This window comes from Siphateles boraxobius, unplaced genomic scaffold (genome assembly GCF_051911475.1).
Source record: "Siphateles boraxobius isolate OS27281-9 unplaced genomic scaffold, OSU_SipBor_1 39, whole genome shotgun sequence".
Lineage (NCBI taxonomy): Eukaryota > Metazoa > Chordata > Actinopteri > Cypriniformes > Leuciscidae > Siphateles > Siphateles boraxobius.
In genome coordinates, this window is record NW_027509019.1 from 1369403 (window position 1) to 1393870 (window position 24468).

General features: G+C 47.8%; 5 non-coding genes across 5 annotated transcripts; all 5 read left to right on the forward strand.

The window, feature by feature from the left end:
• Positions 1–20888: 20888 nt before the first annotated feature.
• On the forward strand, positions 20889–20962 carry trnat-agu (transfer RNA threonine (anticodon AGU)). The gene has a single exon. It is a non-coding gene; the product is annotated as a tRNA-Thr (tRNA).
• A 749-nt stretch (positions 20963–21711) lies between these two features.
• Positions 21712–21785, forward strand: trnat-agu (transfer RNA threonine (anticodon AGU)). The gene has a single exon. It is a non-coding gene; the product is annotated as a tRNA-Thr (tRNA).
• A 421-nt stretch (positions 21786–22206) lies between these two features.
• On the forward strand, positions 22207–22280 carry trnat-ugu (transfer RNA threonine (anticodon UGU)). Its single transcript has one exon. It is a non-coding gene; the product is annotated as a tRNA-Thr (tRNA).
• Positions 22281–23248: 968 nt separating this feature from the next.
• trnat-agu (transfer RNA threonine (anticodon AGU)) lies at positions 23249–23322 on the forward strand. The gene has a single exon. It is a non-coding gene; the product is annotated as a tRNA-Thr (tRNA).
• Positions 23323–23743: 421 nt separating this feature from the next.
• trnat-ugu (transfer RNA threonine (anticodon UGU)) lies at positions 23744–23817 on the forward strand. The gene has a single exon. It is a non-coding gene; the product is annotated as a tRNA-Thr (tRNA).
• The last annotated feature ends 651 nt before the right edge of the window (positions 23818–24468 follow it).

Sequence of the window (24468 nt, forward strand, 5' to 3'; positions counted from 1 at the left end):
TTCTCCTTACACTGTGGTGAACGAACTCCTCTAAGGTGGTGGGTGATCCCCCTGCTGCTTCCATGGTACGGTCAGATCGTTCTGTCATGACGTTTAAGCACAACAGGAAGCAATAGCAGGTTTATTCAGGTTTATTATACAGGCGAACACAGAACAGATGATAGACACGGGTGTGGACAGACAACGCAGGGACTTTGATGGCCAGCGTGAGAGGTCCGTGAAGTGCGAGTCCGTGAAGTGCGAGTCCGTGAAGAGCGAGTCCGTGAAGTGCGAGTCCGTGAAGTAATAATCCGTGAAGTGGAGTCCGTGAAGTGAAGACACGAAACGACGATCCACAACAAGATAACGAAACCACGGGAACACGATGACAGGAAAGGCAGGAAGACTTGACAGGAACACCACACGAGACATCAACCAAAACGATCTGACAAAGAGGATGAGAAGGCAGTGAGTATATATAGTGAGATGAGATCGGCTGCAGCTGGTGATGAGATGATGAACAGCTGGAGCGGATCAAGGAATGTCACACCCCATACACACGTGCTTTCATACAACAACATGAAATACAACATGGAAATTTGTATGGAATTGTACAACATGGAAACATGGTTCCTTCTCGAGACGAGAAGGAACCAATGGATTTGTATACCGTGACAGTGTTGTGTACCACACAGCATTTTTAACCCTTGTCCCGCACGTCGCACATTGAGAATGCCTGCATTTTCATCAGTCTGTTGGTTTTTAATTATCATATTAAGAAAACGTGCATGCATGCTTTTGCATTTTTAAGAAAGCATTTTATTTATAAATTTTGCGGCGTAGTTTATCACCTATATTCAACAGCGCTTCGTCAGACGTGCAAATACAACAGCGATATTTTAAATCCTAAATCCAATGGTTGAAAAGAAAGGAGTAAACACGGTTACCAAATGTGGAGCGGTGATTCGTTCCATGTGTTCCCTGCCAGAAAACAAATGGATAATTTGGTAAATTTTAATTTAACAGAATTTATCAACTTGTTGCCTGCTGTGGTTGTTTTAATTCACATCCTTTCTAAAAAAATATGAAAGTTTTTTGTTTGATATATTCTTAATATACAAGACTGTATATAGACATCCAAACTCGCTCGATGCGTGATAAACTCATCTTCTCAGGCATTCCAGAAACACCACCCGATAATCCAGAGTTATGCATTCAAAACTTCATGCGATCTCAACTCAAACTACACAATGATGTTGTCCAAAGCATTAGCCTACCTTTCAGCGAGATCATCGTCTCGGCAAACAACAGCAGGAAAAAACTAGGCCCTACATCGCAAAATTTGAACACTGTCGACAAAAAGACCTGGTCAAAAAAAAAAAGGAAACTACTCAAGGACACCAATTTTGGAATGAATGATCAATTCCCTCGGGAGATAAACGAACAAAGGAAAACTCTCTACCCAAATTAAAGGAAAACCGAAGAAACAACATACGTGCAGTCTTGACAGTTGACAAACTCTATTTAAATGGACGATTATTCCGAAGCCCTGAAATAACACCGTGGCTTTGCTGAATGAATACACAATTATGATATATTTTCGTACACCTCTGTTAGCTGACCGAATTAGCTAGCCCATCGTCTATACTTGCTGTGCTCGAGTTCTCTCTTTCCTTCTCTCTCTCTCTTTGATAGGGCATGATCAAGCCTTTCTTTGCATATTACTCGTTTACGTCTTGTCATTCTGTTTGTTTTTGTTTATATGTGTAAAGTCACTTTGCCTAATGTCTGGTTGTTTGTTTTGTATTCATGTTTGATACCACAAGGAGAAAAAAAAAATTTCTCAATGGTCACGTTACTCAGGATGTCACAATTTTTTTCTATACCACTACTACTACTTAATTAAAACTCAAATAAAAATTATGGAAAACATGTTATGCGAGATATGACACACATACACTCAAAACATCTCGGTTATGTATGTAACCCTAATTCTCTGATAGGGAACGAGACGCTGCGTCAAACGCTGTGGGAACGCCCCTGCGTTGTGCCTAATGAAGCACGTATGGAATCAGCCCAATGGAGAGATGGAACGTCATAGGCGGGTGACGTCATCGACCAGGAAACTATAAAGCACCCCATCAACACAAGTGCAACAGCTTCTGATAGGCCTGAAGGAAGCGCTAGCGGGAATGCCGGGAGTATGGTGGAATGACGCAGCGTCTCGTTCCCTATCAGGGAACTAGGGTTATATACGTAACCGAGACGTTCCCTTTCAAGGGAACTCAAGCTGCGTCAAATGCTGTGGGAACGCTAATACCCACGTCGCCATAGGACCAAGTGACCGCCATGTGAGAACTAGCGCACAGAGGATGAGAGCACCTGTGCCCCCTTTAGAAGCCGCCATACTCCTGGTAGAGTGGGCTTGTACAGCCAAAGGTGAAGGCTGACCAGCCGACTCATAGGCAAGTGAGATAGCCTCGACCACCGACTTGCTCATTCTCTGTTTAGACTCGGGACACCCCTTCTTGGGTGGCCCAAAGCACACAAATAGTTGTTCTGACTTCCTCCACAGGGCAGTTCTGTGGACATAGGCGTCTAACGCCCTAACAGGGCAGAGTAAATTAAGTTTCTCCTGGTCAGACGATAGAAATGGTGGAGGACAAAAGGCCTGCAGAACTGTAGGTCTAACAACATTAGCAGGGACCTTGGGAACGTAACCTGGTCTAGGATGCAGAAAAGCCTTAACCAGGCCAGGCGAAAATTCTAGGCACGAGGGTAAAACCGACAGAGCTTGCAAATCTCCGATTCTCTTTAGTGAGGAGATAGCAATAAGAAAGATAGTCCTAAACGTGAGAAACTTCTCAGGAACTTCTTCGATAGGTTCAAGAGGAGCTAGGGAAAGACCTTTTAATATGATGGCCAGATCCCAGGCCGGCACCCTCGTACGAACTGCTGGCCTCAGCCTCAGTGTGCCACGAAGGAAACGAGTTATAAGCGGGTGTCTCCCAAGAGAAACTCCACTGAAAGGGACGTGGTAAGCAGCCAGTGCCGCCACATACACCTTTAGTGTGGAGGGGGATAGCCCTGTGGAGAAGCGCTCCTGCAGGAATTCCAGCACTGCACCAACTGGGCAGTTAACTGGGTCCTGCAGGTGCTCTCCACACCAAGAAGTGAAGAGTTTCCACTTCAAGGCAGAAAGCTTCCTCGTGGATGGAGCTCTGGAGTGAAGAATGGTCTCAACAACCTCGGTTGAGAGACAAGAGTTCATGAGCTGGGCCCCCTCAGAGGCCAAGCCCACAATACAGGGCGGGGGTGAAATATCATGCTGCCCCCCTGAGAGAGTAGATCCCTCCTGACCGGGAGCTCCAAGGGAGAGCCGTCCAGGAGAGAAATTAGGTCCGCAAACCATACTCAGGCCGGCCAGAACGGGGCTACTAATAGTAGGCTGACCCCGTCCCGGCGAACGCTCTCCAGAACTCCAGGTAGCAGAGCAATCGGGGGAAAGGCGAACAGACGTGACCTCGGCCACGGCTGCACCATAGCGTCCAACCCCAGAGGGGCCGGATGGCTGATGGAAAACCACAGATGAAAATGCATGATCTCCTTTGAAGCGAATAGGTCCACTTCGGCGCGACCGAAACTCAACCAAAGGAGCTCCACCACCTCGGGGTGGAGTCTCCAATCCCCCGGCCTCGGCCCCTGTCTCGACAGGGAGTCTGCTACCGAATTCAAATACGCAGGAAGATACATTGCTCTCAGAAATGGTAACCTCCCTTGGGACCACAGGAGGATCTGACGGGCCAACTTGTAAAGCCGGCGAAACTGCAGGCCCCCCTGATGATTTATATAAGAGTCCACCGACGTGTTGTCTGACTGAACTAACACATGATGACCTCTCAGGTCTGCTAGGAAGTGTTTCAGAGCCTGGAACACTGCCAACATCTCTAGACAATGTATAAGCCGTGATAGATGATGGTCCTGCGAAAGCCCTTGGGCTGGACGACCACTCGTGACCGCCCCCCACCCTGTGAGGGAAGCATCCGTCGTTAGCGTTACGCGACGACAAAGAGCCCCCAACACAGGCCCTTTGAATAGGAACCAAGTTTCTTTCCACATGACCAGAGCACGAAGGTAGCGCCGCGTGACTTTGACCGTGTGGAGCGGATTTCCCCTCGGGGAGAATCCCTTGGTCCTGAGCCACCACTGTAGCGATCTCATGTATAAAGTCCGACGCTGTTGCCATCAGACCCGACAGTCTCTAAAACTGTTTTACAGTAAGTAGCTGGCCTAGCTTTACTTGTTTCACAGCTGAGAGAATCGAAACGATGCGGGTCGGAGTGAGTCGCGCCTGCATCGAAACCGAAACCCAAACGACACCCAGAAAAGTGGTCTTCTGAGGAGATAATACACTTTTCTTTGCGTTCAGCCTCAACCCCGACTTCCTGATATGAACGAGAACGACATCTCAATGTCGAATCGCCATCTGCTCTGTCTGAGCTAAAATCAACCAATCGTTGATGTAATTGAGGACACAAACACCCTGAAGCCTCAGGGGCACTAGTGCTGCGTCCATGCATTTCGTGAAAGTGCGGGGAGATAAAGCTAGGCCAAACGGAAGAACCCTGTGCTGGTACACCTCGCCCCCGAAGGCGAACCTCAGGAACTTCCTGTGTTGTGGAAGGATGGAAATGTGGAAGTACGCGTCCCTTAGATCTATCGTGACAGACCAGTCCTCGGATCTGATTTTTGACACGATCTGCTTGATAGTGAGCATCTTGAATTTTGGCTTCCCTACCGAGCGATTCAATAGGCGCAGGTCTAAAATTGGACGCAACCCCCCATCCTATTTTGGAACGATGAAATATCGGCTGTAATAGCCTGACTCAACACTGGGAGGAGGAAACCGTTCTATAGCCTCCTTTTGAAGGAGTGCTTTCACCTCTTGTTCCATAACCAGAGCCTGCTCGGGGCCCACCACTTTAGGCAGAACCCCTCTGAATCTTGGTGGACGACACCTCAATTGGATAGCATAATCCCTTTCTATTGTCTGCAGGACCCAATGAGATATTTTTGGAAGGCTTTTCCACTCTGCCAGAAATTCTACTAAGGGTACCAGTCTCTCGAGACTGGCTTCTGGTGTAACTTGAGCAGCAAACGCAGCGCCCTGTAACGGCACACCGGCAGGGAACAACTGGTCTAACCGCTCTGAAACCCTCCTCAGAGGGAGCGAGCATCCCTCGGGAAATCGCTCGCTGGGACCGTCTGCGCCCCGGCATGGAGGGCGGGGTTGGCAGAACGGGGCCCTGAGGGCACCGAGGAAGAATGGGCACCGTAGAAAGAGGTGAACACCTTTCCGCCTCAGTGGGGACCACCCTCAGTGTCCTGCCCGCCGTGGCGCCAGGACTTCTTCTTAGCCGAAGCCTTCTTAGCTAATATAACTGTCCTCAGATCAGTTCTATTACTGGGAGATTTCGGCTGAGAGTGCCGCGGCTGAGCCCACTGTCCAGCAGGGGGAGCACGAGACGTGACACTCTGCTTCAGCGCCCTATATGATGAGCTCGCAGACGGCCGGGGCTGCTCCCGCCCAGCAGCCCCAGGGACATGAATTTTTAAAGGGAGAAATTTCTTAAAAGCTGTTGTTTGCTTTTCCCTTCTCCTGGAATTTATCGATGACAGAATTTACAGCATCACCAAATAAACCCAGGGGGGAGAGAGGAGTGTCTAAAAGGAAAGCTTTTTATATATATTATATATAATATATATATATAATTTATATATATATATATATAAATTGTTTGTGTGGTGCAGAGTATGTAAAGACAGTCAATATTCACACAGGGACAGATTAACATATAGCGCGACTGAAGGCACAGAAAGCTGTTGCGCTTGTGTTTATGGGGTGCTTTATAGTTTCCTGGTCGATGACGTCACCCGCCTATAACGTTCCATCTCTCCATTGGGCTGATTCCATACGTGCTTCATGACGCACAACGCAGGGGCGTTCCCACAGCGTTTGACGCAGCTCGAGTTCCCTTGAAAGGGAACTGATATGACACACGTACACTCAAAACTGACAAGAAAAAACAAAAACGTCATATCCCCTCACACAAACACTTTTTCCCTTTTTCTTACTCCCTCTCTTTCTCTATCACTTTATATGACTATTAACTCATATATATCTACTAAGACAACAACTCGGATATACCTGACATACACACATGCAACCACTTATTTTAATAACATGGAATATACGCGGCTTTCGTAACCAATCCAAAAGACTTACAGTTATTAATCATCTAATAAAATTAAAGGCTGATATTTGCTTCTTACAAGAAACACATTTAACAGACACAGAATCACAGGATCTTAAATTCAAACAATTTGACAAAATATATGCTTCAACTTATAACAGGAAACAAAGAGGGGTTTCAATTTTAATAAATAAAGATATTCAGTTTTCACTAAATCAATCTATTATGAAACCAGTTCTGAGACAGGTTTTGTTTCAGCTGTCCAGTACTGTCATATAAAATGTGGGCGATCCACTCCTGGTCAGCTGGCTGGATGACTCTGGTGAACTGCTTGGGTAGAAAATTCACCCAGTTTACCTCAGGAGGCTGCAGAGTGAGTGGGTGTCGTGGTGGTGCTAGTGACGTCTCATGGGCTGTGGGTGGAGCAGGAACAGGGGCAGGAACATCGGGTTGGTCACTGGGTTGCAGTGTCGTCTCTTGGGCTATGGGAGTGGTAGCAGCAGCAACATCTGGGAGGTCTGTTGGACAAGTCAAAAGGTGACATTCCTCTATGTGCTGTAACAATCCAAACGCCCCCCCCGGCCTTTGTACCACACTGCTCACACTGCTCCTGGGTGTGGTAGTCTGACAGGTGCTGCGTGAAGTCCTCGCACATCACCTCCTAACTACACAGCGAGCATGTGATAGACTTCCCTTCACTCATTCTGCACAGAGCTGGAGTTTTCTGACCTACACCTGTCTGTAGGGCTGGGCAAAAAATGTAATTTTTCGATTAATGTTTTTTTTCTCAATTCAAATACCTCAAATCGCATTTTTTTCCATATTTATTTATCTATTACCCAAAAGCCAGTATTAATTTTCCTCCACTGTTAATAAGCTTGCAAACTCCATTTAATAGCTAATGATGTGAGATTTTATATTTGTTTTATCTTAATCATAAAATAACCTCAACTAGTGCTGCACGATTAATCATATCGCAATCCCGATGTCAAGCCTACGCAATTATATGATGCAAAATGCTGCGATTTTTTTTCCCAATTTTTTTGGGCTCCTGTGAATATCACACAGTTTAACGAAGATAGACTCTACCAGGCAGCAACAGTCTGGCCACTGAGCAGGGGATCCTGTTGACCCAAGGACGCAACGGGTCATGCTGTCCACACCAGGCGTGAATTCAGGCTTGGTTTTTGAGCACCTGAAGCGTCCTGTTGTGAGACGCACCTGGTGCCGGGCAGCGTACGCCACTCTCTGCTGGTCATACGGAAGCAGGCTTTGCCATAGGGCAATGATGGTACTGGCCTGCTGGTGGCTCAGAGTTTGCCCAGTTTCCGACCTAAGCCCCACCAAGTAGCCTGCCAGGTTATCCACTCTCTCTATCCCTGGTACACCGCGCTCATCCACAGCCTGGTAAAATATAAGAGTTAATCAATGTTAAAAAGATACAATATCACAAGCAGAAGAACAACACAACCATCACAATGTACTTGTTACAAAAAGTCTTACCAGCGGTTGCTCAGGCACTGGTTGCACTGCTGGAGGAGAAGTGGCTGCAGCAACAGAGACAGTGAGAGTGGTCGGGAGAGGAAGGATGGAGGGGTAGGTGGTCATGGCAGATGGACCAGAGGCGGTGTGGGTGGTCATGGCAGATGGACCAGAGGCGGCGTGGGTGGTCATGTTGGATGGACCAGAGGCGGTGTGGGTGGTTGTGGCGGATGGACCAGAGGCGCTGTGGGTGGTCATGGTGAATGGACCAGAGGCGCTGTGGGTGGTCATGGTGGATGGACCAGAGGCGGCATGGGTGGTCATGGTGGATGGACCAGAGGTGGCGTGGGTGGTCATGGTGGATGGACCAGAGGCGGCGTGGGTGGTTGTGGAGGATGGACCAGTCATGGCAGATGGACCAGAGGCGGCGTAGGTGGTCGTGGAGGATGGACCAGAGGCGGCGTAGGTGGTCATGGTGGATGGACCAGAGGCGCTGTGGGTGGTCATGGTGGATGGACCAGAGGCGGCGTAGGTGGTCGTGGAGGATGGACCAGAGGCGCTGTGAGTGGTCATGGTGGATGGACCAGAGGCGCTGTGGGTGGTCATGGTGGATGGACCAGAGTTGGCGTGGGTGGTCATGGTGGATGGACCAGAGGCGGCGTGGGTGGTCATGGTGGATGGACCAGAGGTTGTGGCAGAGGATGGACCAGAGGGCACCCTGGTCATCCAGTTGTAAGACTGAAAAAAGGGGGAAAAACATGTTTTTGGAATTTAATTTATCTTTTTTACTTTGCTTTTTTATTAATCTATTTACTCTTTAGATTGTATTAATGGTATTTAGTTTGTTTCTATTTTTCTTTTCATTGCGCTATACAAATAAAGTTAATAGTGCTATACAAATAATACTGCTTGTACTTTTATTATTAAGAATAGTTACCAGTTGTTGATTAGGTGCAGCTGTGGTGGTGTTAGCAGACCCAGTCTGGACAGAGGCAGGAGTGCTGGCTACGCTGATTGTGGTGGGTGATGAGCCAGGGGACAGGTCCAGCACCTCAATGGGGGGATCCAGGTTAAGGTCCAAACTGACATCTCCGAATCCCTCATCCTCCAACTCCTCCTCCGTGCCCTGATCCTCCAACATCTGTTCTGTCACCTCAGAGTCAGGATCCACGTCCTGCATGGCCTGCCCTGTTTGACGGTACAGGTAATCTATTCCTATGAGTTCACCTGGGACAGACAGGAGAACACAGTAGAGGGAAATCAGTTTTCAGAAAAATAATATAAATATTCTATTTTTATGCAATATAAAAAGCAATTTAAAGCTGAAACTCACCAGTATAGACAGATGGTGGCTGAAAAGACGGTACAAGCTGTCTTCCAAGTACCTTAACACTGTGGGTGTTGACACAGTGCACCAAGTCCCCGGAGTAGCTTAACAGGGACGGAGGTGTGCTTGCCAGAGATGCCATTTTACGGTCCTGATTCCAGCTGTTCAAGCCTTCCAGGAGGTACAGCTGGAAATTTAAGCTGTTGGCGCTTGTTCCTTTAGATAAGATCAATAACGTTACATTACTTTTTTTTTTGCTATGCTATTTGAAAGACATTCATTGTGTCACCCTTAATATTTCTGATGAATAATGATTTATACTGACCTGGAATGAACCTGTTCAGGTGTAGATGAAAGGACTCCATGTCACAGTGTTGGGTTTGTGTTCCCCTGATGTCCACTAGATGTCCTCCTTTCCCACGGTGTCCTTCACTTATGAACTACATTTCCCACGATCCTTTGTCTCATCATTGCACTCAGCTGTTTCTTATCACTGATCATTGCACTCAGCCAATTCCCCATTATCATTGTCGATTCCCTGTGTATATAACCCTGTCTGTTTCAGTATGTGTCACGGAGTCCTTGTATTATGTCCCCACACTTCCGTTATTTGTATCAGACTGGTTCTCGTTTGTATTTTATGTTTTGGATTGCCTTATTGGACTTTTGACCCCTGCCTGGATGACTAAGAGTTTGGATTGCCCTTTTATATTAAATTACTGCTTTTGGATTTTCTGCCTCCAGTGTGTGTTCCGTGACAGAAGGACTCCGTCACACAAGATCCAGCGGTATGTTTCTCAATATCTCTTCCCCAGCCACCGAGCGGGAGAGAATGGAGTTTTTTAAGGGGACCCGATTAGTTAAGTTTCGTGGAACCCGTGGAGGTCGCAGTGGAGGAGGTGGTCGAGAGCCTGTTCACGTCACGTCTGCCCAGCGAGAGACTGTTCACGTCACGTCTGCCCAGCGAGAGACTGTTCACGTCACGTCTGCCCAGCGAGAGACTGTTCACGTCACGTCTGCCCAGCGAGAGACTGTTCACGTCACGTCTGCCCAGCGAGAGTCTGTTCACGTCACGTCTGCCCAGCGAGAGACTGTTCACGTCACGTCTGCCCAGCGAGAGACTGTTCACGTCACGTCTGCCCAGCGAGAGACTGTTCACGTTCCGTCCGCCTTCCTGGGCCGGGACTATCTGGAGCGTCTGGCTCGGATCCTGGACATGCCCGTGTCTGCTGTTCCAGAGCCGGAACCAGTGTCTGCTGTTCCAGAGCCGGAGCCGGAGGCAGAGCCAATGGCCGTTCCAGAGCCGGAGGCAGAGCCAGTGCCCATTCCAGAGCCGGAGGCAGAGCCATTGCCGGTTCCAGAGCCGGAGGCAGAGCCATTGCCGGTTCCAGAGCCGGAGGCAGAGCCAATGCCTGTTCCAGAGCCGGAGGCAGAGCCAGTATCCGTTCCAGCGCCGGAGGCAGAGCCAGTGCCATCTGCCTTCTTGGATCTGGACTATCTGGAGCGTCTGGTTCGGATCCTGGACATGCCCATGTCTGCTGTTCCAGAGCCGGAGCTAGTGTCTGCTGTTCCAGAGCTGGAGGCAGAGCCATTGCCCGTTCCAGAGCCGGAGGCTGAGCCAATGCCTGTTCCAGAGCCGGAGGCTGAGCCAATGCCTGTTCCAGAGCCTGTGTCTGTTCCAGAGCCAGTGTCTGTTCCAGAGCCTGTGTCTGTTCCAGAGCCAGTGTCTGTTCCAGAGCCATTGCCCGTTCCAGATCCGGAGGCAGAGCCAATGCTTGTTCCAGAGCCTATGCCTGTTCCAGAGCCGGAGGCAGAGCCAATGCCTGTTCCAGAGCCTATGCCTGTTCCAGAGCCGGAGACTGAGCCAATGCCTGTTCCAGAGCCGAAGGCTGAGCCAATGCCTGTTCCAGAGCCGGAGGCTGAGCCAATGCCTGTTCCAGAGCCGGAGGCTGAGCCAATGCCTGTTCCAGAGCCTGTGTCTGTTCCAGAGCCTGTGTCTGTTCCAGAGCCCGTGTCTGTTCCAGAGCCCGTGTCTGTTCCAGAGCCAGTGTCTGTTCCAGAGCCAGTGTCTGTTCCAGAGCCAGTGCCTGTTCCAGAGCCAGTGCCTGTTCCAGAGCCAGTGCCTGTTCCAGAGCCAGTGTTTGTTTCTGTGTGTGTGTCTGTTTTTGTGACTATTACAGTTCTTGTGGCTGTTCCTGAGCCGGTGTCTGCTGTTCCTGAGCCGGTGTCGGCTGTTCCTGAGCCGGTGTCTGCTGTTCCTGAGCCGGTGTCTGCTGTTCCTGAGCCGGTGTCTGCTGTTCCTGAGCCGGTGTCTGCTGTTCCTGAGCCGGTGTCTGCTGTTCCTGAGCCGGTGTCTGCTGTTCCTGAGCCGGTGTCTGCTGTTCCTGAGCCGGTGTCTGCTGTTCCTGAGCCGGTGTCTGCTGTTCCTGAGCCGGTGTCTGCTGTTCCTGAGCCGGTGTCTGCTGTTCCTGAGCCGGTGTCTGCTGTTCCTGAGCCGGTGTCTGCTGTTCCTGAGCCGGTGTCTGCTGTTCCTGAGCCGGTGTCTGCTGTTCCTGAGCCGGTGTCTGCTGTTCCTGAGCCGGTGTCTGCTGTTCCTGAGCCGGTGTCTGCTGTTCCTGAGCCGGTGTCTTCGCCGCCCTGGCCGCCCGAGGGGTCTTCGCCGCCCTGGCCGCCCGAGGGGTCTTCGCCGCCCTGGCCGCCCGAGGGGTCTTCGCCGCCCTGGCCGCCCGAGGGGTCTTCGCCGCCCTGGCCGCCCGAGGGGTCTTCGCCGCCCTGGCCGCCCGAGGGGTCTTCGCCGCCCTGGCCGCCCGAGGGGTCTTCGCCGCCCTGGCCGCCCGAGGGGTCTTCGCCGCCCTGGCCGCCCGAGGGGTCTTCGCCGCCCTGGCCGCCCGAGGGGTCTTCGCCGCCCTGGCCGCCCGAGGGGTCTTCGCCGCCCTGGCCGCCCGAGGGGTCTTCGCCGCCCTGGCCGCCCGAGGGGTCTTCGCCGCCCTGGCCGTCCGAGGGGTCTTCGCCGCCCTGGCCGCCCGAGGGGTCTTCGCCGCCCTGGCCGCCCGAGGGGTCTTCGCCGCCCTGGCCGCCCGAGGGGTCTTCGCCGCCCTGGCCGCCCGAGGGGTCTTCGCCGCCCTGGCCGCCCGAGGGGTCTTCGCCGCCCTGGCCGCCCGAGGGGTCTTCGCCGCCCTGGCCGCCCGAGGGGTCTTCGCCGCCCTGGCCGCCCGAGGGGTCTTCGCCGCCCTGGCCGCCCGAGGGGCCGCCCTGGCCGCCCGAGGGGTCTTCGCCGCCCTGGCCGCCCGAGGGGTCTTTGCCGCCCTGGCCGCCCGAGAGGTCTTCTTCGCCCTGGCCGCCCGATGGACTTTACGTCTCGCCCTGGCCGCCCGATGGACTTTGCGTCTCGCCCTGGCCTCCCGATGAACTGTGCGTTTCGCCCTGGCATCCCGATAGACTTTGTGTTTACCCCTGGATGCCCGATAGATTTTTTGTTTTGCCCCGGTCCCCGGTTAAACCCTCACTCCTTGTTCCTGTCTCCCTTCATGGACCTGGCCCACCTTCCCTCCCCCTGATCCTCCACCGTTCCACCTCCCTCCTGAACCTCTTGTATTATATTGTGTTGTGTTTTCTGTGTTTCTTGTTGTTGTCATGGAGCGTCTGGTAGCCGCTCCGTAGAGGGGGGGTTATGTCACAGTGTTGGGTTTGTGTTCCCCTGATGTCCACTAGATGTCCTCCTTTCCCACGGTGTCCTTCACTTATGAACTACATTTCCCACGATCCTTTGTCTCATCATTGCACTCAGCTGTTTCTTATCACTGATCATTGCACTCAGCCAATTCCCCATTATCATTGTCGATTCCCTGTGTATATAACCCTGTCTGTTTCAGTATGTGTCACGGAGTCCTTGTATTATGTCCCCACACTTCCGTTATTTGTATCAGACTGGTTCTCGTTTGTATTTTATGTTTTGGATTGCCTTATTGGACTTTTGACCCCTGCCTGGATGACTAAGAGTTTGGATTGCCCTTTTATATTAAATTACTGCTTTTGGATTTTCTGCCTCCAGTGTGTGTTCCGTGACACTCCAGTGATGTGGAGCCCCTTGCGCATCTGTATTTTGGCAGCACAATACCATCTTTGGTGGTGGTGCCAGTCTGTGTGTAGAGCAGCACACCTGGTTCATCCTGAATGCACTTTACGTGCCTCATCTGGACTTGCCAGATGTGCTGCATCCTCTCCTGGTCCAAGAGAGGGACACCAAGAAGGTCTCGACCCTTTACCCCCATCAGCTCGCTGAGGAGGTGCTCGATCATCAGAATGGTCTGCTGCTCTCCTCTTGTCCGCCTTCGGCAGTCCAGGGCCAATTCATCCTTGGTGATCCTTTGGTCCACCATAGTGTCGGTGATACCAGGGACACCTTCATGTTTCAGCTGCTCCATCTTGGCCTGCCTCAGCAGAGACACATCCCCACTGTCCCATTCAAAAATGCAGCAAGACATGCGTGCCATGAAAATGGGGTAAAGAGGATGTGCATCTTTAGTGCACCCAGCTGCCAGTCGCCGCATGAAATGGTAGATGTCCAGCTTCACCACCAAGTCTGGCCACCCACCAAATCGCTGCTTGAGCTTGGTCTGCCCAGTGCCCTCCCGACAGCAGTCGCAGTCCACATAGAGGAGCTGAGGCGGAGCCACACCCGCATCAGTGTACCTCCGGATGAGGTAAGCTGCCATTCGGTCCAGGGCTGGACCCTCCTGAGCTGTCAGAACACTAATGAGGATCTGGCCCACCTCATTGCTAACAGATGTTAGCCACATAGCTGTCCCCTTTGCAAACCCTGACAGCTTCTTTGTGATCTGTAATCACACAGAAAAGACAGTGAGTGATGCTAAATTATTTATATATGGAACATTACTATTTATTATATTATATTATATTATTATATACATATTATTTATATATGGGCGACCACCTACGCCGCCTCTGGTCCATCCACCATGACCACCCACAGCGCCTCTGGTCCATCCACCATGACCACTCACAGCGCCTCTGGTCCATCCTCCACGACCACCTACGCCGCCTCTGGCTACATACTACTGTACTACTACTAATGGTGTATTTTCAATTCTTTTGATTGAAATGTAAAAATAGTTACCTTTTTGGTTGAGTCCATCTTCAGAATGCAGCCATATGTGGACGTTATGCTGGCTTTAATGTGGTCAATCCTGCACAAGATATCTCGCCCATAAACAGCCAGCATCCACCTGTGGGAGGGGATAGTTTCGGGCTCAGGTGGCTCCTGAAACCTCACAGGGAGCAGGCTTGGCTGAGAGATGAAGTCTGAGCAGGCACCAAGGTATCGGCAAAGACGATCGGCCACTCCTCGCTGTGGTTCTCCCGCAGCTGCCTCACTATGAGAGAGGGGCTGTTGCCCAGGGCCCTCTCCCTCAGGAACCTTATGACCCGCATGTCACAGGCATACCTGAATAAAACAAAGGGAAAGAGAGACAGAAAGACACAAACATTAAAACCAGCTCATCTCAATTGTGTTTTAAATGACAAACATTTGTTACACAAGCTAAGTAATCTCAGTATACTCACTTTCGAGTTAGGATCAGCCTAAATTCCAGTCTGTGGGCTAAGTCCAGCTGGTCCAAGATGGCCTTGCTGGTGGAAATTAACCCTCTGGGGACTAAGCTCTTTTTGGTCCGTTTTCTCTATTTTTACATTTGGGCTTATAAACTATATGTAATGGAGATGGAACACTATGTGTTTGGTATCTATGGATTCAGAAGACCCTAATCTAACCTAAGCACGCATGTAATATGTTTATAAAGGAAGTATGAGTGAAAATGTATTATAAACTAGAGAATTTCAAAAACGGAAATTCGATTTTTGGCATTTATTTCTGAAAATCACACATCACACAACAATGGTGAACAGTTTTTGAACAAAAAATATATTTGTCAAAGCCTTTGCTTGACAGACATGTGTAATTGTTAAATAAAATGTGTAAAGAACAATGAAAATTTTAACTTTATTTACAAATAGTCCCAGGCGTTTTTTTTAGGAATGCTTAGAATTTTCTAAGCAATGCTTTCTCCCCGTCACTCTCCAGTAATTGTTCCAGAGCTTGTTCTACCTAAATCGTTTACTCCTTGCCATCATAAAAGTGTTAAAACAATAAATAATTCTATAATTGTATGTGTATATTATAATTGTTCTGTCTCTCTCTCATATCTCTGTGTGCTCTCGCTCCGTAAAGCCTTGTTTATACTCGACGCGTCCGTTCGCTTTCTGTAGTCTCTGCCACTCAACGCTGTTTGCGTAATAGTATATAGTACCACCCCTTGCACGGCTACAGTGTCCTCCGATTTGCTAGAATACGTCATAGTAACCTTCCTCTGATTGGGTAAGAAAAATATTCCTCCATCGGCAATTTTTCCATTGGTTGTTGCTCGTGAATCTGACAAACAACATCGATTTCATTGGCCTTTGACGTAGTGGTATTGCGCAACAAGGAAGTGTGTATACAAGCCGGGTAAGTTTGTTATCACTGTTTTCAGCGGAATCTGAGGAAGACGGCAAAAAAGGCCGCACATCTCTATCATTAATAGTTTTTAAGATAATGACACATTTGTAAAAGTATGCCATTTTGGGCGGTACCGCCCAATCCGTCCCCAGAGGGTTAAGGCCGTTTTGCACCCACTGCACCAGAGAGTCTCCGTGATCATTAGGTAGTACTGGTCCACATCCAGAACCTGACGGGCTCTCTTGTGTGCCCCATAGCCTGTGAGCTGTCTCCCACACACAGGACAGGACAGCCTGACCTTCCAGAGGTGGTATGGCATCCACAGTAGAAGCCGGTGTGTGAGATAGATCGGTGATAGATCAGAGCTGGCTCTGGTGGATCATACCACAGCTTCAGGTCAGTACGAAGCCGATGTTGCTTCCACAAAGCTGCTGAAATCCATTTCTGATCCTGTGGTGGTAAGGTTTTCATCAACTTTGCGGGAAGCCATCCAGACTCTGAACCTGGAGCGATCACCCTATCCTCGGCAGGTTGAACAGAGGATCCAGCCACAGATGGAGCAGCAGAGGGAACACAGGTGGAGCTGATCACAGGGGTTAGAGGAGCAGAGGACGTCCCAGAGGAGGCAGCGGCTGACACTTCCTTATGTATTAAAAAAGGCAAACACATACAGTAGATATGATTACAAGCCACTTATGAGGAATGTTTGTTCAAAATGTAGCATATTTATGTGATCCAACAATATTAGTGTGAAGAAAATGATTAAATGAAAGAGTTTCTCACAACTCTAGAAGCAGCTCCTGGAGCACAGGAAGCAGAGGTGGCTTCAGACACAGAAGAAGGAGGAAGAGACAGGGGGGAGACGGTCTGAATATACAGCCTGGGACTGCGAGCAGGAGATGGTGTCCTAGATGCAGGGCTGGACAATGCAGAAGTGCTAATAGGCTGCAAGATTAAGAGAACACAGTTTACAATATTGAATGAAATAATATATCATTATCAGGTATTGCAGTAACAATGATTAGATAAACTCAGCATATCTTTATGGAATGAAATTTCATTTTTTTGACTATATACCTTGGTTGCATGCGTCCTTGTCACACCTAGGTTTGGCTTTAAAGCTGCACCATGGGCCCCACCATACCGTGGCTTTGTAAACTGACAAAAAGAAATTAGTAACATTATGTGAAGCATTTTAAAATGCTATAACATATGATAACATAAATATCTGCAAAGACATGCATTTACCGATGCCAAAGTTAAAGTAGGCTTTAAAGGTGCCTTTCCAGATGTTGTTCCTGACTGCCCTGGTGTTACAGGTGGTGACGTGGATGGTGTGGATGACACAGGGGCCACAGGGGCCAAACTGGAAGGCTACAGTTTCACAGAAAAGGAAATTAAATTCAAAAATACACAATACACCATCAACACATTACAGTTTTATGAAACACTTATACCTTTTTTGTATGGAAACCACAGTCACATGTCTGTGTCCCCCCAAACAGAGACATTTGCCCCCTGTGTTGCAGTGGACACTTCTCAATCTGTAACATATGACAGTGAATCATAACTATCTGCTCCCTCTATATATGACATAGCTTCCCTGTGTTTATATACATGCCCAAGTTTACCTTCTAAAACAGGTCATGCCATTTCTTCTGGAGTGGTGCCGGTCTGTTTCCTTCCTCAGAAGGCCAGACCCCTTGTGTGGCAAATCTGCGCAGGCGGGTCATCCATTCACCCTCACTCATAGCCCTGTGCTTCTTGTGCTTGGAAGCCATCTTCCAATAAAAGATAGCGTGTGGCAAAATACAAAGTTTGTGACTATTCAGTAGAGTAGTTAATCAATTTCATACATTTATTTCACATAGCACATATTTTAGTGTTTTTGGACAAGGTTATAGTTTGATATTTAGTGAGGAAGGTATATTGTTGTGTGTGGGTATATGCCATAACATAACTCGGTAACACTTTACTTGAAGGGGTGTACATAAGACTGACATGACACCTTCATAACCATGACATAACATATGTCATGAATATGAAGTAGGGTTTATGCATGTTTATGACAACTGTCATTAAGTGTCTTTCGCTCAATAATGACATTTTGAATGCAAATATGACATTGTTTAAGATGTCTTTGTTATGACACCTTGACATAAACCATAACATCATAACCTGTCAGTGTCTTTGTCATGACAACTTGACATTAAATTAAGTTAAACTGGCATGTGGTTGGGTTTGACATTGGCTGTCATGAGGCCATTATAACTGTGTCATGAATATTTTTCGTGACCTCAACTACAGTGGTACAAATTGAATTTGTCATTAAACAGTTATAATGGCCTCATGACAGCCAATGTCAAAACCAACCACCTGACCCTTTAATGTAATGTTAACCAATAAAGCTAAGTGGTTTCTTAAGTTTGATAATTAATCTGCTATGTCATGTTTATGACAGGTTGTGTTGTCTTAGTAATGTCAAGTTGTCATGACAAAGACACTGACAGGTTATGATGTATTGGTTTATGTCAAGGTGTCATAACAAAGACATCTCAAACAATGTCATATTTGCATTAAAAATGTCATAATTGAGCGAATGACACTTAATGACAGTTGTCATAAACATGCATGAAACCTCCTTCATATTCATAACATGTGTCATGTCATGATTATGAAGGTGTCATGTTAGTCTTATGCACACCCCTTCAAGTAAAGTGTTACCCATAACTCCATAAAAATCAGATTATTACATACCATTTCGATTACATAGACTTACAATTAGCCCACATTATGATTATTATCGATTATAGCCCTCTTAAACAACACAAGGCCCATATTACGTCATACAACGTAATGTTAATGTTAATAAAGGCGCAGTTTTATGGTTAGCCTATGTATTGAATTACAGCTGAAATGAACAGACACAAATTATTTTACCTCTGGTAAAAACTGGCGCCCAAAACTGTAGGCTAATTAACGTTAACGTTATGCATAATTCAGCCATATAGCGGTACGAGGTAATCTATATGATAGGCTAGCTATTTTTAGCCAATTTAATGTAAGCATAACAACGTAATAACATACATTATGCACGATAGTAATTATATTGATATAAACATGTAAAACTGTAAACATTCATTAAAAATAATGAAACGGGCCGCTACCCTTGACCTCTGCTACATAAATAAGACGTTCTTGTAACGTTAGTACGTAATACGCTAGCTAACTAGTGCAAGTCACTGAACTAAATATAACAACATTGTCGGTTTCTTACCTCGATGTAGTAACGTGAAATCCAAAGTAAACCCAGTACTTTGACACCTGTAAAGTTTCAACTTTTTTTTCAAAACCGCTGGAAACCACTTAACCTCTGGCGATGCCCCGTCAGGTAGATGGAGGGTTTTTGGGAATGAAGGACAGTGATTGGTTGTCAACAAAAGCAAAGAGACGGAGATTTCGGAAATGGAATTTATTGATTGGCTGTAAACTGTGAGGTAAAGATACACATACTGATACGTGATTGATGCATACGTATAAAAAAAAAAGTTGGAAATGGATCATAGTAATTGGAAGCTGGGAAACGGAGATGATGGGATCAGGCTTTATTGATTGGCTGTGAACAAAGATGGAAAGATGCCAATAGTGATACATGATTGGATGGCAATTGACAGTCTCTCGTTCTCCCGGCACCGCTATCCGGGCTCTTGCTCGAGAAGCGTGTGTGCTGCGTGGGAACGTACAGCAAAATGAATCGTATTGGCGCAGAAAAAAGAGTGTCCTCCAATGCATTGCGTTTCCTACTTCGAGGATTCAGAACGGCCGTCAAAATGTCTGCTATGTCAAAATGTATTTGCAAATTAGTGGGAATGCAGCCTATTAGACTGATGATAATAGTAGTTAAAGGAAAACAATGCTAGGAAAAAGAACAAAAACGCACTGCTACTTGTCTGGAAAGCCTCTTCACACGCTTCAATGCTGTTGACTTGTGGCGATCTTATCGTTATTGTAAACTTGTATCAAAGGCGCAAGTTGTTTGTAGCAAATAGTAAGCCCGCGGCACTCTAGGTAACAGCCAGCGAGTGTACTGACACCTAGCGATTAGAAAATATACACGCACCATATTCTCTCTGAAGCAAGATTCTTCCGAAATAAATAGGAGCATTTCGTTTTCAGTCTTTTCTCTAAGGGTTCGAACCTGAGAGCTCGTGGTTTCAAAGAAGGTCCCAGTTTCAATTAACTCGAACATCCAGAGCACATCAAGGGCACGCGTTCAGGTAACATAAAGCTTTTTTGGCCTCCTGTTCTCAACATGTTCATTTAAATAATGTCCTAGTAGTCAAAAGGCTTCACAATTACTCTTTTGTTTCCTACCACATTTGCTTACGGAAACACAGAGGCTAGCTGGCCACCCCCACGCAGTTGTCATCAAACTCTTTTATGCTATCCAAAGAATGGTCCACAATTTGCATTTTCTCTCTATGTTTTGATCGTCTGGGTCACCCTTCTGGCAGCAAAGAGTGGAGGTAGGCGCCGTGGCTTAGTTGGTTAAAGCGCCTGTCTAGTAAACAGGAGTTCCTGGGTATCCTGGGTACCGCGAATCACAGCGGTGCCTTTGAAGATACCCGTTTGTGTCGCAAGGCTGTGAACCCTTGCAATGGCTTGCTTTTCTGAGAACTGACCACAAATGGTGAAACTGAGGTTTCCTTTGTAGTTGCTTCCATTTGAAAACCATCCCTGAGCTGTTGTTGAAGGATAGTGGCCTTGATAAAAACATGGGCTCTGTGGCTCAATGGATAGCGCATTGGACTTCAAGGTTGCAAAATGAGGCCATTCAAAGGTTGTGGGTTAGAGTCCCACCAGAGTCGTGACTTTTGCTGTTTTGTCAACCCCATAATGCACAGCGTTGCCCTCAGGTAACATAAAGCTTTTGAGGGCTCTTGTTCTCAACATGTTCATTTAAATAATGTCCTAGTAGTCAAAAGGCTTCAAAATTACTCTTTTGTTTCCTACCACATTTGCTTACGGAAACCTCTTGGCTCTTGCACACAAGGACCGGCCGTCACCACAGAGAAGTGCCAGACTTCCTTTGTCTTCCCATAGCTTAGATGGTCTTTGCAGCTCTTGTGAATGGAGCTCCATAAACGTGTGATGGGGGTTCTGGGAGTCCTACTGAACACAGCTGTCCAACAAACACAGAGGCTAGCTGGCCACCCCCACGCAGTTGTCAGCAAACTCTTTTATGCTATCCAAAGCCTGGTCCACAATTTGCATCTTTTCCTCTATGTTTTGATCGTCTGGGTCACCCTTCTGGTGTAAAAGAGTGGAGATAGGCGCTATGGCTTAGTTGGTTAAAGTGCCTGTCTAGTAAACAGGAGATCCTGGGTTTGAATCCCAGCGGTGCCTCTGACTATACCCGTTTGTGTCGCAAGGCTGTGAACCCTTGCAATGGCTTGCTTTTCTGAGAACTGACCACAAACGGTGAAACTGAGGTTTCCTTTGCAGTTGCTTCCATTTGAGAACCCTCCCTGATTAGAGTGTACAGCATTACAGGGTGTGCAAATGATGAAAATCCATCACTTGGCCTTGCCATGCAAAAACGTGGGCTCTGTGGCGCAATGGATAGCGCATTGGACTTCTAGATTGCAAAATGAGGCCGTTCAAAGGTTGTGGGTTGAAGTCCCACCAGAGTCGTAACTTTTGCTGTTTTGTCAACCCCATACTGCACAGCGTTGCCCTCAGGTAACATAAAGCTTTTGAGGGCTCTTGTTCTCAACATGTTATTTAAATAATGTCCTAGTAGTCAAAAGGCTTCAAAATTACTCTTTTGTTTTCTACCACATTTGCTTACGGAAACCTCTGGGCTCTTGCACACAAGGACCGGCCGTCACCACAGAGAAGAGCCAGACCTCCTTTGTCTTCCCGTAGCTTAGATGGTCTTTGCAGCTCTTGTGAATGGAGCTCCATAAATGTGTGATGGGGGTTCTGGGATCCTGCTGAACACAGCTGTCCAACAAACACAGAGGCTAGCTAGCCACCCCCATGCAGTTGTCAGCAAACTCTTTTTTGCTATCCAAAGCCTGGTCCACAATTTGCATCTTTTCTCTATGTTTTGATCGTCTGGGTCACCCTTCTGTCGGAAAAGAGCAGAGGTAGGCGCCGTGGCTTAGTTGGTTAAAGTGCCTGTCTAGTAAACAGGAGATCCTGGGTTCGAATCCCAGCGGTGCCTTTGACGATACCCGTTTGTGTCGCACGGCTGTGAACCCTTGAAATTGCTTGCTTTTCTGAGAACTGACCACAAACGGTGAAACTGAGGTTTCCTTTGTAGTTGCTTCCATTTGAAAACCATCCCTGAGCTGTTGTTGAAGGATAGTGTCCCAATCTAATACGTCTTTACGACAAGGCACCGTGGCTTAGCTGGTCAAAGAGCCTGTCTTGTAAAGAGGAGATCCTAGGGTTCGAATCCCAGCGGTGCCTCTAATGATACCCGTTTTTGTCGCAAGGCCGTGAACCCTTGCAATCGCTTGCTTTTCTGAGAACTGACCACAAACGGTGAAACTGAGGTTTACTTTGCAGTTGCTTCCATTTGAAAACCATCCCTGAGCTGTTGTTGAAGGATAGTGTCCCAATCTAATATGTCTTGATAACAAGGCGCCGTGGCTTAGCTGGTCAAAGCGCCTGTCTTGTAAACAGGAGATCCTGGGTTCGAATCCCAGCGGTGCCTCTACTCCTTTGGCTTTGCACTTTGTGATCGTTCTTGTACCGAGGGCCTCAGAACTTTGAATCGGGTTTCAATTGTGCAGAGCTCCTGTCTTTTCTGAGTGTACAGCATTACAGGGTGTACAAATGATGAAAATCCATCACTTGGCCTTGCCATGTAAAAACGTGGGCTCTGTGGCGCAATGGATAGCGCATTGGAATTCTAGGTTGCAAATTGAGGCCATTCAAAGGTTGTACAGCATTACAGGGTGTGCAAATGATGAAAATCCATCGCTTGGCCTTGATAAAAACGTGGGCTCTGTGCCGCAATGGATAGTGCATTGGACTTCTAGGTTGCAAATTGAGGCCATTCAAAGGTTGTACAGCCTTACATGGTGTGCAATTGATGAAAATCCATCACTTGGCCTTGATAAAAACTTGGGCTCTGTGGCGCAATGGTTAGCGCATTGGACTTCTAGGTTGCAAAATGAGGCCATTCAAAGGTTGTAGGTTTGAGTGCCACCAGAGTCGTGACTTTTGCTGTTTTGTCAACCCCATACTGCACAGCGTTGCCCTCAGGTAACATAAAGCTTTTGAGGGCTCTTGTTCTCAACATGTTCATTTAATTAATGTCCTAGTAGTCAAAAGGCTTCAAAATTACTCTTTTGTTTCCTACCACATTTGCTTACGGAAACCTCTTGGCTCTTGCACACAAGGACCGGCCGTCACCACAGAGAAGTGCCAGACTTCCTTTGTCTTCCCATAGCTTAGATTGTCTTTGCAGCTCTTGTGAATGGAGCTCCATAAATGTGTGATGGGGGTTCTGGGATCCTGCTGAACACAGCTGTCCAACAAACACAGAGGCTAGCTAGCCACCCCCATGCAGTTGTCAGCAAACTCTTTTTTGCTATCCAAAGCCTGGTCCACAATTTGCATCTTTTCTCTATGTTTTGATCGTATGGGTCACCCTTCTGTCGGAAAAGAGCAGAGGTAGGCGCCGTGGCTTAGTTGGTTAAAGTGCCTGTCTAGTAAACAGGAGATCCTGGGTTCGAATCCCAGCGGTGCCTTTGACGATACCCGTTTGTGTCGCACGGCTGTGAACCCTTGAAATGGCTTACTTTTCTGAGAACTTACCACAAACGGTGAAACTGAGGTTTCCTTTGTAGTTGCTTCCATTTGAAAACCATCCCTGAGCTGTTGTTGAAGGATAGTGTCCCAATCTAATACGTCTTTACGACAAGGCACCGTGGCTTAGCTGGTCAAAGAGCCTGTCTTGTAAAGAGGAGATCCTAGGGTTCGAATCCCAGCGGTGCCTCTGATGATACCCGTTTTTGTCGCAAGGCCGTGAACCCTTGCAATCGCTTGCTTTTCTGAGAACTGACCACAAACGGTGAAACTGAGGTTTACTTTGCAGTTGCTTCCATTTGAAAACCATCCCTGAGCTGTTGTTGAAGGATAGTGTCCCAATCTAATATGTCTTGATAACAAGGCGCCGTGGCTTAGCTGGTCAAAGCGCCTGTCTTGTAAACAGGAGATCCTGGGTTCGAATCCCAGCGGTTCCTCTACTCCTTTGGCTTTGCACTTTGTGATCGTTCTTGTACCGAGGGCCTCAGAACTTTGAATCGGGTTTCAATTGTGCAGAGCTCCTGTCTTTTCTGAGTGTACAGCATTACAGGGTGTACAAATGATGAAAATCCATCACTTGGCCTTGCCATGTAAAAACGTGGGCTCTGTGGCGCAATGGATAGCGCATTGGAATTCTAGGTTGCAAATTGAGGCCATTCAAAGGTTGTACAGCATTACAGGGTGTGCAAATGATGAAAATCCATCGCTTGGCCTTGATAAAAACGTGGGCTCTGTGCCGCAATGGATAGTGCATTGGACTTCTAGGTTGCAAATTGAGGCCATTCAAAGGTTGTACAGCCTTACATGGTGTGCAATTGATGAAAATCCATCACTTGGCCTTGATAAAAACTTGGGCTCTGTGGCGCAATGGTTAGCGCATTGGACTTCTAGGTTGCAAAATGAGGCCATTCAAAGGTTGTAGGTTTGAGTGCCACCAGAGTCGTGACTTTTGCTGTTTTGTCAACCCCATACTGCACAGCGTTGCCCTCAGGTAACATAAAGCTTTTGAGGGCTCTTGTTCTCAACATGTTCATTTAATTAATGTCCTAGTAGTCAAAAGGCTTCAAAATTACTCTTTTGTTTCCTAC